This window comes from Dromiciops gliroides, chromosome 3 (genome assembly GCF_019393635.1).
Source record: "Dromiciops gliroides isolate mDroGli1 chromosome 3, mDroGli1.pri, whole genome shotgun sequence".
Lineage (NCBI taxonomy): Eukaryota > Metazoa > Chordata > Mammalia > Microbiotheria > Microbiotheriidae > Dromiciops > Dromiciops gliroides.
In genome coordinates, this window is record NC_057863.1 from 309,144,664 (window position 1) to 309,159,074 (window position 14,411).

The 14,411-nt window shown below is 35.2% G+C and overlaps 1 non-coding gene across 1 annotated transcript; it reads left to right on the forward strand.

Annotated features, from left to right (window-relative positions):
- Window positions 1–12,613: 12,613 nt before the first annotated feature.
- Window positions 12,614–12,720, forward strand: LOC122752205. The gene has a single exon (XR_006355995.1). It is a non-coding gene; the product is annotated as a U6 spliceosomal RNA (small nuclear RNA).
- The last annotated feature ends 1,691 nt before the right edge of the window (window positions 12,721–14,411 follow it).

The window sequence follows — 14,411 nt, forward strand, 5'->3', positions numbered from 1 at the left end:
CTTCTCAGAAGAATGTTTTTAAATGTGCAAAATAGAAAATACAGGATTTCAGAAGAAACCAATTATTTTGAAATCCAGTTACCAAAATATTTTTAATAACAAATTCATGAATCCCAGGTTAAAAACTCTTGAATTACAGGAAGGAGAGAGGTGATATGAATCAGAATACTTAAGGAATAGAGGAAGAAGGCTATTGAAATTCACATGGTATCAATCAATTGGGTATTAAGCATCCACTATATGTCAACTCTGCTTGGTGCTAGGTTTTCAATATCATAAATTAAGTGGTCCCTGTACTCAAATAGCTTATATTCTTGACCTTCTTCTTACCTCTATATTTTTTCCCTTAAAAATGTCATGTATATCTTTAACAGTTCTGTGTAATTGGCTCCCTAATCCTTATCCCAAAATCTCATCTAAGCACCAGATTTACATATTGTCCTACCTACAGTGCATCTTAGACTCATCCTTCACCAAATATCTCATTTTGACAACTATTTTTTTATCTATTGCACTATATTTCTCCAGTGTACCAAGTAACTTGGAATTATCTTCCACTCTTTCTTCTTCTTCTAGCACAGAAGATCTGTACATCTCTAGTTGTGCTCTTTGGTTGTCATAACTCACGTCAATCAACACTGCTCTGTCTACATCCAGGGTTGGGTAAAGTCCTGAATTTGCCAACTTTCTAAAAAAGAATTTTCTAGGATATAATATAATTAGCAGTGTCTAACTAAGGGGCTAGAAGAGGTGGGGTTTTTTGTTTGTTTTGTTTTTTGTTTTGTTTTGGTGGTGATTTATCAGGAAATGTCAAATAAGCAAGGTCTAAAGGTGAGTATAGGGGATTTAGTATTTGAAAGAACAGGTCAGCAATAGGAGACAAGTGGAAACAAGGGATAAAGAGAGCATGATTTATGATTAGGTAAAGGATCAAGATAAAAATTGTTTAAATAAATTTTAGCTTCTATGAAAAGGCCAGCATCAAGTTGATTCACTAAACATCTGAACCTCCATTGGGCCTATAAGATTGTTAATAACCAATATCTTCAGATGATTCAGAGCTCCCTTTTCTTATTCCAAAGTCTTGACTTTAAGTTGATTTTCTTCAGTGGGACATTACAGATAATGAGATTACATTGACTTTCCTTGATCTTGGTGAGACCCCACGCAACGTTACAAGTAATTTAATCTAAGGTAGGGAAGTCCATTGTGCTCAATCAAAGCTTGGATGGGGACAAATCCTTTTGTCTAGAGACATTTTCTCTGCCCAAGGGTTTCATGATGATGGGTGACATCAGCCCCTATTGGAATGGTATATAAACTGTGAGCTTGATGGCATGATAGTCTTTGGTCTGAGAGAGATAGCCAAATGACTATCCTTTTATATATAACTTGATGGCCTTATTTATTTATTTATTTATTTTGTTTTTGTTTTTCTTTTCGGTGAGGCAATTGGGGTTAAGTGACTTGCCCAGGGTCACACAGCTAGTAAGTATCAAGTGTCTTGAGGCCAGCTTTTGAACTCAGGTCCTCCTGAATCCAGGGCTGGTACTCTATCCACTGTGGCACCTAGCTGCCTCTGCTGGCCTTACTTATACAATAACTAAATTACCAAGAAACTTTGTCTCTTGAACATTTTAACTATCACGGGCCCCTGACCTGTAGATCAATTGAATTGATTCAGTACCATTCTACAAACATTTTTAAGTACCTACTATGTTCAATATATTATACTGGAGATACAAAGAAAATACTGTAAAATAGTCCCTGTTCTCAATCTTGTATTCTATCAAAGGCTATAACATGTTTAGAAAAATAATTTATGGAGGAAAAGTGGGACTATTTTTAGTGATCTCTTCCTCCATAAATTGTTAAGTAGGAAACCATACCTGAGTTTAGTTTTGAAGTAAACTAAGATGTGAGGAGTTAGTTAATTAGAGTCCTGGAAGTGGAATGGCTATTTAAAGGCAGAGAAGCAGGAGCAAAATTCCTGCTGTGAGAAAGGTTGCACTGTAGAAAGCTCATAGTCAATGATCTAGTTTTCTATTTGTGTTTTCACTGAAGCTGATGTCAGCTTACACCTCTCCTACAAGTCTTGCCTTCCTAACTTTAGAATATGAATGTAACCTTAATGTTATATTAACATCCCATTTTCAGACAAAGACATTAGTTTATCTATAATCATATGAAAAAGTGCTCTAAATCATTATTGGTGAGAAAATGAAAATTAAAGTAAAACAACTCTGAGGTATCTCACATCTTTCAGATTGGCTAATATGACAAAAAAGGAAAATGATAAATGTTGATGGCAATGTGAGAAAACTGGGACATTAATGTACTCTTGTTGGAACTATGAATCAATCTAACCATTCTGGAGGACAACTTAGAAGTATGCACAAAGGACTACAAAACTGTCCATACCCTTTGACCCAGCAAGACTACTGCTAAATCTATATCCTAAAGACATCAAAACAAAAGAATGAAAGAAAAAGAACTATTTGTACAAAAGCATATATTACAGTTCTTCTTGTAATGGCTAAGAATTGGAAACCAAGGAATGCCCATCAATGAGGGAATGACTAAACAAGCTGTGGTATATGATTGTGATGGAATATTATTGTGCTATAAAAAATGACAATCAGGATGACTTCAGGAAAAAAAAAACTAAACTAAACTAAAAAGACTTACATGAACTATTGCACAGTGAAGTGAGCAGAACCAGGAGAACATTGTGCACAGTAACAGTAATATTGTATAATAAAGAACTCTGAATGACTTAGCTATTCTTGGCAATATAATTATCCAAGACAATCCCAAAGGACTAATGATGAAATATACTATCTGTCTCCAGAGAAAGAACTGATATTATTTGAATACAGACTGAAGCATATTATTTTTCATTTTTATTCTTTTTCTTTTGAGTCTTCTTATACAAAATGAATAATAGGGCAGTGTTTTACATGATTGCACATGTATGACATATCCGCTTGCCATATCAGGGAGTGGGAAGGTAAAGAAAGGAGGGAAGGATAGAATTTGAAACTCAAAACTTCAAAAAATAGTTTTAATGTGTAATTAGGGGATAATAAAATATTATATATGTAAAAAGCTTCAGTACCAGCCCTTTTCTGATCTCAGAGTTCATTTTCTAGCTCCAAATTCTAGAGCAGGGATTCTTGACCTTGAGTCTATTGACCCCAAATAGACCATGGATAAATTTCAAGGAATCCAAAAATTTGAATGGGAAAATGTTTTTTTTTTTAATTTTCACTAGCATTTGACTTCCTTTGTATTGCTCTGTATTTTATTTTATTTATTTAAAAACATTCTAATAAGATATAAATAGGCTTAACTAGAGTATTAAAAGTGGTATCTCTCTCACTTTCTCTCTCTCTCTCTCTCTCTCTCACACACACACACACACACACACACACACACACAAATACAATGGTAAAAAGGTAAAATGCTCTTCTTCTAGAAACTCAACTCACCAACATGGGGGTTATATTGGAAAAGAAAAAAAAAACACAGGTAGCTAGTTAGAAAATACTGCAATACGAAAAAAGACAAATCAAGAGAGGTACATAAGTCTAATGAGCCACAGGAATGGAATGATCAATTGGCATTATTGTAGTCAAGAAGATACACTAGGATAGGATGCATGCCTCTTGCTAAAATATTTCATATTCACTATCCTTTTAGACAATGATTGTAAAATCTTTCAGACAGTCAAGAGGAAGCTAATAGTAGTAAATTCTATTTTCCTTGCTGGACAGAATTGTATTGTATTTATTGTGCATTCAACACCTAGGACAGGATATAATAACAGTTATGTTAATTGTTCCTTTGAGTCCTCCTCACCTCATGAGAATGGACATTCTTATGGGTTTGTTGTGCTCAAGCTCCTCACCTATAAATTTAAGGATGGAAATTGATAGCCTTTACAAAGCCTTGAAGTTCTAGATTTATGATCCTGGGGTTCTAAGTTTTGATGTTTTGCTTTGTTAACTAGATTTTAAATTGGAGGGCAGGCATTACCTCATTTCTATATAATGGAAAATCAGAGAGATGTGGTGAATAGAGTGTTGAAATTGGCAACAGTATTCTTGGATTCAGTTCTGCTTCAGAAACATATTTTCTACATTATCATGGACTAGTTAATTAACTTCTTTTTCCTCATCTGTGATATGGGAATAATAATACTTATGCTGCTAAGTAACAGGAATTTTAGGGGGAAAACACTTCAACATTATGCAAATATGCATTTTTATGGTACTTCACAATTATAATATTATTCTTTCCACAGTAGTCAATAAATAAATAGATGTTATTCTACTTGAAAAACTCCCTTTTACAAGAAACACTCAGACTTAGTATTTACCTATGTTCCATCTTCTGAGTTCTCTCTGGATTTAGTTTGTGCATAAATTACCTCTGCAATTCAATTCAATTCAATAAGAATTTATTAATTGCCTAATATGTGTCAGGTATTATCCTACATTTTGAGGATATAAAGATTAGAAAATTACGTAGTCCTTATTCTAAAGGAACTTATATCCTTTCAATCAATTGATAGGGTAAGGAATGAACATTTATTAAGTGCCTGTTATGTTCCAGGTGATATATTAGGCATTTATAAAGACAAAAATGAAACAGTCCCTGTCCTCAAGGAGCTTACTCACTCTACATGTCAGTTATATGTAGAGAAGAATATACAAAATAAATACTATTAAAGGACGGTGTGATAGCAGCTGACAAATTCAGGAAAGGCTTTACAGAGGAAGTAGTGTTAGAGCTGAACTTTGAAGGAAACAAACAATTCCAAGAAGTGGAGATAAGGAGGAAAAAACAATATGTAGATAGATTAAAAGTACTTTAAAAAAGTAAGGGATAAGGGAACACTAATAACTGGAGAAATATGGAAAGAATTCTTGTAGGAGGATTTGTATGAGCTGAACCTAGCAACAGAAGAATCAAATCAAAAGGCACTTAACCAATACTGAAAAGAATGTATCAGTCTTTGTCATTGTGGTCACCCCCTTCACTAATGTCTATCCCAGGTCCTCAATCAACTTAGCAAATGGTGTTTAAGAATTGCCAGTGTTGAGCTATTCATTAGCCAATGACAAACTCTGTGATGAGCATTTCTAGACTCAAGATAGGACATTATAATCTTTGGTCAAAAAATATGTAAACCCTCTAAAAGTTCTATCTCCCAAATCTTTTCAGTCTGATAGAACATGCTCAGGTTTATGTTCTGCTGACATAGACTTGAGAACCTAAGAGCTCTTCCATTTTACAAGGTGTCATTGGAAAAACACATTATACTAAAACCAGTCCAAAAAGCCCATCAGCAGGAACCTGTTTTCTGAAAATGTGTTGTAGTTAGATGTTACAATGGACATAGAGCCTGGATTCAGGAAGACATGAGTTCAAATATGACCATAGATACCTAGTAGCTGTGCAACCCTGGATAAGTCACCTGACCTTTATTTTCTTCAGTTTCCTCATTTGTAAAATGGAGATATTAATAGCACCTACCTCCCAGTGTTTTTATGAGAATCAGTGAGGTATTAATTATAAATCTCTTAGCACGGTACCTGGTTCATACTAAATACCATGTAAACATTAGATGTCATTGCTGTTGCTGTTGCTGTTGTTGTTATCATATTAACTATTATTGTTTCTGTTAGAGAGAGTCAAATGAATTTTCAATGTATATCCAAAATACAGAGAGGGTTACTGAATCTTTCAGCTTATTTATTTATTAATTTTTTCCAAGCATGATTGAAGGGTATGCTAGAAAACACATTTTTGTATGAGGTTTTTTTGTTTTGTTTTGTTTTGTTTTGTGGTTTTTTTTTTTTTTTTGGTAAGTTTGTTTGCCTATAAACCATTGCTATTAACATCTTTACTTATGATGTTCCTTTTCACAAGGCAGCATGAAAAGGGCCAGGACCATAAAATAACAGACAGAGGAGTGACAGCAACAATACCAGAGGTAGTATTAAAAAATACTCTCAATAGTCTTCTTAAAGCTTATTGATGGCTATTTAGAGCAGGAAGAAACTACCTATTAATAGAAAAATTTTACATATGTTGTTGGCCAGTGATTTCTTGCATTTCTTTATTATGTTTCCTACTGAGATGTGGATGCCAGCTTAAGCTGTGATAGTGGTCTTGAAAAATTTGTTTTTTAGATGGGGAACAAAGAAGGAAAAAAGGAGTCATTTATTGCCTTTTAAGAACAAGAAATTTGTTTCTGCTGTGGCTGAATGGAAAACTAACAGTCTTCTTTCAAATGAGAGATGAAAATAGGAATATACACACATCATATCACTTCTTTTAAGTCATAAAGAGGTGTATATTCTATACACTGTACCTCAGTGCTATTGCGGTATAGGCAGCCTGTCAATCTTAAAGACAAAAGTACAGGAAACATCTGCTATATTCAGTGATCCAATAAAAACAGCCATTTAAAGAAAAAAAAGAAAATCAAAAATAATGACATATGATGTTTGTTTTTCTCCATTATCTTTTTATATTTTAAAAAAATTTCATTCAGGTTCGGGTAGGTTGTGAGCACCATGATGCCCTCCCAGCCCATCAGAGTATAGTGATGTGCCTGCCAGATACACCAACATCTCCGTTGAACAGCATTTGTTCTCTGAAGGGTAAAACTTCTTCTCATTATTCAATGTCAGACCTGCCTGGCAGAAAAAGCAGTGGTTATGTAACCATGATTGAGTAAAATGTGTCAGTGTATAGAATGAATATGGTATATATAGAAGTGTGAAGTAACATGGCATAATAATTAGAAAGTCAGCCTTGGAGTGAGGAAACATGAGTTTAAGTTCCACCTCTGACACATATTGACTGTGTAACCCAGGGCAAGTTGTATAATTTCTCAGTGTCCTTGGGCAACTCTCTAATACTCTAAGTTAGGAAAAAAATTCTGTAGTGAGTGAGATAGTGAATCAATTAGGGACGTGTAAAAGGATTGTTTGACATAATGAGTACTCAATTGATATTATGTCACACAAATTTGTATTGGATCCAGGTCCTTTAGTAGCATGAGAATAGGAATATATTTAGGAAGGTGGAAATAATCCAAGGAAGATTCTTATAAGGGAAGATCATCAAAAGGATAATGGGCAAAGAGACTAGAGAGAAGATAATTTAGAGTTGAATCAGTGCACCCAAGGGTCAAGATGGGGAAGGAAAGAGAGTATAGCTAGTGCAGGAGTAATGGCGTAGGAAAGAACTGATGGATGGAGGTATTAAAGTTCATAGTGAGGACAAAGAAGAGTGTTAAGATTGCAAGTTAGAGAGAAGGTGAAATGACAACAGATTAGGAAGAGATGACAGTTTTTTCAGAGTTCATGATCATAGAAGTGAAACACTGTGGGTAATGGCAAGATGAAGGATATGATTCTCCTTCTTCTGCAATGAGTTCATTGATTGCCCTATAGTTTTGCTCTCCTCCTGAAGTACTGCCATTAAATTAGCAGACTGCAGCATACATATTGATACTCCCTCCAAAATTCGAACCTCAGTTCCTTAATTCACTCATTTCCCATCACACACTCTTCCACCTCTCCTTAGTTAAACACAGAGAGAGTTATATTCTTGATCTTGTCTTGACGCAACTGGACACAAACACACACACACACACACACACACACACCGATTTTCAACACGACGTAGATATTCCTTAAGAAAAGGAATTACCTGTCACACACCTGCTATAGAAAGCTCCATTTTGTCTCTGGGATAAAATACAAATCCCTTTGGCATTCAAAGACATTCCCAACCTAGCTAACATCTGCCTTAATTGGTTTATTAAGCTCTTCTTCATTAATTCTACATTATAGTCAAACTGGCATACTTTTTATTCCATATACAAAATATTCCTTGACATTTTTCTATACCTTTGAGCAGACTTCATGTGACTGGAATGTTCTTCACTTTGAGGTCTTAGAATTCCTAACTGCTTTCCAACCTTATCTGAGGCATCACATCTTACACGAGACCTTTGCTGAAACTTTTACACCTATATTATAGTTCCCTCACTGCAGAAATTGTCATTTTATTTATTACAGATATATTTTGTGGTTGCTTAAATTTGGATATATTAGTTCCCCTAATAGGGTATAAAATTCTCCAGAGCAAGACTGTAGGATTTCTGTCTTTGAGTACCCAACACAGAACCTGCTCCAAAGTAAGGCTTAATTAATAATTTCTTATTAATTTTTGTCATAGGTGCTTTGTACATGTCAATTTAATAGAGGTAACATTACCTCCATACAAGGTACATAGATCATAGGCCTAGATATAGAGTCCTGGAAAAGATCGAGGTCAAAGATGAAGCAAGAGAAGACAGAGTTTGCTGCCTTTTTAACAATTAGAACCATTTCTTAGTCCAGACAGACTAAGGTCACTTAAACAACAAGAAACCCCTTTTCTCTAGCACTGAATATTTGCTGACTGAGTTCACCACTACTGGGGTAGTCTGTACCTAATGAGAGAGGTCAGACATCTTTTCTCAAATTGTTTAGCTCTTTATACCCTTAGCCCAAGAACCACGGAGAAAGTTATTTATGGTTTAAGTTTTACTCAAGTATACAGCCTCTTTAAAAGGCAAAGTAGAAAGGTACTTGATGTATAATATAAGTTAGGTATACGAAAGATATTTCCTTTGCACAAAATAAACATGTATGTAGTGTGTGTGTGGCATGCCTCTTGCTGAGATTCCACACTTCCTTTTTGGTCTGGTTTAATTACTGCAGTCTAAGCAGGAGGTGAGATGGCATAGTGGATGGACTGCTAGACTTGGAATCAAGGAAAACTAATTTCAAGTCTTGCCGTCAACATTCATTAGCTGTGTGACACTTAGAAAATAATGTCCTCTCTAAGCCTCAGTTTTCTCATCTGTAAAATAAATAGTGAAGAAAAAAAATCCTATGATCAAGTTAACTCATCATTCAGCACTGTAGACCAGTGTTGCTGCAACATACAAAGATCTGTGACACACACATGTGCAGCACACAAAGATGCTTCTCTGCTAAGTGCTTTCCTGATCCTAACTGCTCTCTCCTGCTAGACAAATCTTCTACTGTTTAATTGAAGAAACAATCACAAGTTCCTTTCATTTATGATCATCCATAAAATGTCAGCAGAGAAAGCATTGTATCATCAAGTTAGCTATCAATTTCTTTAAGCCAGAGATTTTTTTTTAAGTGAGGCAATTGGGGTCAAGTGACTTGCCCAGGGTCACACAGCTAGTAAGTGTTAAGTGTCTGAGGCCAGATTTGAACTCAGGTACTCCTGACTCTGGGGCCGGTGCTCCATCTACTGCGCCACATAGCTGCCCCTCAGAGATTTTTTTAAATGTCATATTTTTGATAATGTAGAAAAACCTAGCCTACTCTTCACTCAGCAGGATTCTCTATCATTCAATTAGATCTTACTATCTCTTCATAGACAGTAAAGCAGAAACAAAGCTTGTCTTTAAACCAGTTTTTTCCTGTCAAATCAAGGAGATCATCAGAGAGCCACAGACACTTTGGGAAGCCTTCACCTCTCTCAAGCTGTTGATAGTGTTTAAGAGCCAAAACTAGAAGCTCCAATATTTTAACATTCACTGAAGGTATTAAAATTGTGGGTGGAATGAGATAATAGAAGAAAAATTGAGATAACGTAAATTAAGGTAAGGTTGGTCATTTTTGCGGCAACCTGATTTTGAAGCTAGAGAATTAAAGTAGAATCTCCCTCATATTTAGGAAGAATAATTTATATCAAATTTTTTGCATAGCAGGAAAATTGAATCAAAATTATTGTACAGTTATGGGATCTTAGAACTGGGAAGGACCACAGAAATCATGCAGAGTGCAACTCATGCCTAAAATAAATTAAAACAAAGCAAGCAAGTGATAATCTCTGGACTAAGACACATTTTGTGTATTATGTCTATTTCTGGGCATCACACATTAGAGAAATGCTGATAAATCAAAGTAAACAGAAGAAATTGATAATGATGGTGAAAATTCTGGAAATAATATAATAATAAGAATAATGGACCAAACCATAAATCAATGTATAGATCTGGATTTATGCATGTTTAGATTATTTGACATCCAAAGTCACTTAAGATTGTGTTATTCTGATTTTACATTCTCTTGAGAGGCTAAATCCTTAGAAGGACACAATATGTTTCTGCCCAGGCTCATAATTCCCCTGTATACTCTCATATTGCCTTACACCCACTTTAAATTTTTCTATTAAAGTGATACTTTTGTATTTTTTTCAAATATTTTTTTTTGTTTTGTTCTGTTTTTTGTTCTTTTGGGGCTTTTTTGCAGGGCAATAAGGGTTAAGAGACTTGCTCAGGATCACACAGCTAGTAATTGTCAAATGTCTGAGGCCAGATTTGAACTCAGATCCTCCTGAATCCAGGGTTGGTGCTTTATCCACTGTGCCACCTAGCTGTCCCCTCAAATATTACTTTTAATTGTGCCTAACTTGAATTAGTCTATCCTGGAGTATTCTTCCTGTACATTTTCCTTCTCTGTCAAAGGAAATAGCTTTGATTGGCACTGATTATAAATAACAGCCTGAAGGAAATCCCTGGATTTTTTTTTTAATCTCCTGAAGCCTACCTACAAGATCATTAATAGGATAAAATACCTGGTTGTGATATTTGATGCATATTCAGGGTTGAATATTAACAAAGCTTAAAATTTGATATCACTCTTTACCACTCCCAAACTGAGGCATAGGTGTGGACATATTCGGGAATCTTTCCATATTTAGAATTGTTAGCTGCTGTTTCAAACAATTTTGTTCCTGGACAGCCATATTTTCTCCAAGATTTCTGTGTTTCAGGGATTATTTGTGTCAACACCATTAAGCCCTTTTTCTGCTTTCATAGCATCCCTCCATTAGAGTATCACATATTTCTCCAAATCCCTCATCTCTTTTCTCTCCATACTCTTTCTTTTATTCTCTCAGAAGCCTTTTCTTCTCCATTCAGGAAATAAAAAAAATTGCTGGGCTATCAGAAAGAAAAGAAGGTGGTAAATATGCCATCTTTCTTAATAATCCAAACTATGATACAAACATTAAACACCTTCTAAGTTCCTTGAATTGACCCTACAGCAAATCTGAAATTTAAAAAGATCTGGGGTCTAGTTGATTTCTTTTTTAATTTGGCAAACTTTTATAAATAGAATTTCTCATCCTCCAGTAAAGTCATCAAGCCACTTGGGTACTCTAAGATAAAGTCCTCAAATTTGTTTAACTTAATCCTCATTGTGTCAATATTGTTTCAGATAAAGACAAGGTTTTTATGTATAAAAGCCCACTACATTTTCAGTTATCTTTGCTTCTGCAGCCACTTGCAAGGGAGAGTTGAGTGAATTTTGATTTCTCTGACTAATTTACCCTGACAATTGCTCACCAATTTCATAAAGGTCTCATGTTAGAAAAAACCAATGCATGCCTCAATCCTAATATGTGGTGATATGCAGATGAAGGGCAGGAAATAGCCCTTTGCCTTTCTTTTTGTTGTATATAGAAAATAATGTGCTTGACCTTAGAAAAACTCCCTTAAGTTTAGCTATTTCTATTTGTTTCATCACAGGTAATGGACCATCTCTTTCCTTGCTTCATCATTTCAGGTGGGTGACTGGGAGGCAAAAAGAGAAAACACCTTTTTTTTTTCACTATAGAAAACCAGTCACTTAAGCTGTGGGAGGTTATCCAGACCACAAATGTTTCCAAGAGTTCTAACAATTGCACCACCCTCCTTCTCTTCCCAGAACTTTATGAAGTCAGTATAGATATGTAAAGGGAAGGAAGGAGTTCAGAACTTTGCCTTGAAAGTGTGGCCCATTACATTGCTGGTGCTACTCTGATTCTTCCTAAAGGGGTAAGGGATACCTTGCTTAAGCACAGTTATGCTAGCAGGCTGCTCATCTTGGGTAATTTTCCCACGTCTCTATTTCACCCTGGGTTGTGGGTGTTCCTGGGTAAATTCTCTGTGTAGGTCCTTGTTGTAAGCTGATGGAGGTTTTGGACACAGAGAATAAATGTAAATGATGATAATGTATTCATCACAGAAGTGATATCTGTCTCCTTGACAAATCTGAGCTTTTTGTTACTCTGTTGAATGTACCTATGTCAGAAATCACAAGATTCTATTAATCAGAGTTCATCAGCTCATCATACCTCATTTCTAGGCTAAGGGAAAGATGCAAGAACCATTACCAAGAAAATAATATATTTGGCAAAATTTAACACACTCCAAGTTTCTTGGGGGTTTTGGTACTCTTCTCCTGGTTCCATCTCTTCTGCATATCCAAGACATCTAATGCCTTCAAATTGTTCTCTGAAAATCCAAAAACTTCCCAACTATGACATATCCCTCACATATACCCTCTTTGGAAATTTCCTGTGCTCCCAAATGTCTTCTCAACTGTTTTCCTTAACCTCCAAACAAACTTTTTTTTTAATTGTATTTCTGTTTCTTTTTCTTTTGGAGGGGGTGGTTAAGTGACTTGCCCAGGGTCATGTGGTTAGTAAGTATCTGGGGTCATATTTGAACTCAAGTCCTGTGCTTGCTTCAGCAGCACATATACTAAAATTGAAATGATATAGAGAAGATTAGCATGAGCCCTGCGCAAGGATGACATGAAAATTCGTAAAGCAAATTCAGGTCCTCCTGACTTCAGACCTTGTGCTTTAACCATTGTGCCACCTAGCTCCCCCTTTTATTGCATTTTAAATGTCAAAGTATCATTTGAGTTCCATGAGATTCTAGGAAGAATATGAACCACCATCAGATCTGTAAGGGAGACCTGGTCTTCAAACACCAGAATGTGAAAACATTCCTTTTAATCTAAGAGTCAAAAACTGAATAGTGGAGCTAAAATGAAATGCAATGTATTAGTACACTATTAAAGGCTATTCAGGTTTGTAACAGCTTCAGATTTTTACCTACAGATTGGTTTTGTATAGCCTTTTAGGTTATCTTGGCATTCATAGCTAATCAGAAATAATCTTTGGCAGAAAATATGGGGAGGTATACAGGCACCGGTGTCACAGGAGTTGCTAAATGTCAGGTTTGTTCCTTTGAAAAATGAATTTCTTTGTGTTTAGTCTTATCAGAACTCCTTATTTTGGAAGGAGACTTCTAATTTGGTAAAAGCCCTTTTAAAAATAGAATTGTTATTCAATTTGTTGTCACCAATATGAAGGGAAGTACAAACTCTATTGCATTATTTACTTGGTCTCAGAGGTGTTTCGATCTAGGAAGAATATATTTCTTCAAAATTCAGAGTATTCAGGTTCATTCACCTTCACCACAATAAAAAAGATCTTATCAAATTTATCTATACTAAAATATGAAAGATGAGGGGCAGCTAGGTGGTGCAGTGGATAAAGCACCAGCCCTGGATTCAGGAAGACCTGAGTTCAAATCTGACCTCAGACATTTGACACTTACTAGCTGTGTGACCCTGGGCAAGTTACTTGACCGTCATTGCCCTGACAACAAAACAAAACAAAACAAAAAATGAAAGATGAATTTCTACCTGTTGAAATTTCAGAGGGTATGATGATTATTGTTTGTTTTAATTGGTTTGAAGCTGCCTATAGTGAGAGGGTTATTCTGGTGTTGGTAGATATTTAACAACTCGACTATCTAAAAAAAACAAACAAATGAATTAAAATATAAATCTGTGTACCTAATTAATATGAAAGTGTAGGCAATCAAGAAAACAATAAGTTAAACCCTGTTTGTAGGATTGCTGATTTATGAGGTATAAATGCTTACACTGAAAATTTCATTACTAGGTCTCTTAAGCCTGTTAGAGCTGGTACCAGCATATCCCTATTAGAAATTAGAAATGATCTATCTTCTAATAGCCAACATTTATCAGTTGTATCTGCAGCTTTTGATGCTGTTATCCACACTTCATCATTATGAAGATTTTGTATTTACTTGTATTCTATGACACTGATTTCTCCCAGTTCTCTTCCTACCTGACTATTCATTCTCAGATTCTGTTACTGAAGTCTCATCTGTCTCCTTTCTCTTTCTCTCCTTTTCCTCTTACTTTGTGCACTTCCATCAAGTTTCATAGTTCCAAGCATAACATTAGGCTCCACTTTTGTGTAGCGACACAACTTCACTGCAGAAACCAAGGGTTACAAGAAAATGCAAAGGAAAGATTGACCTAAATGTTTTTATGAGAAGTAAGATTAGATCAGTCAGAGCTGTTGTTTTTACTTATATTTATTTTTAATTATATTTGTCATTCAATTTTATTTTATTTTCATTACTGAATTGGTTGTCTCTTCTCTCCCTTCTCTGTCCATTTAGAAAAGAAGAATGCAAACTTATTACAAAT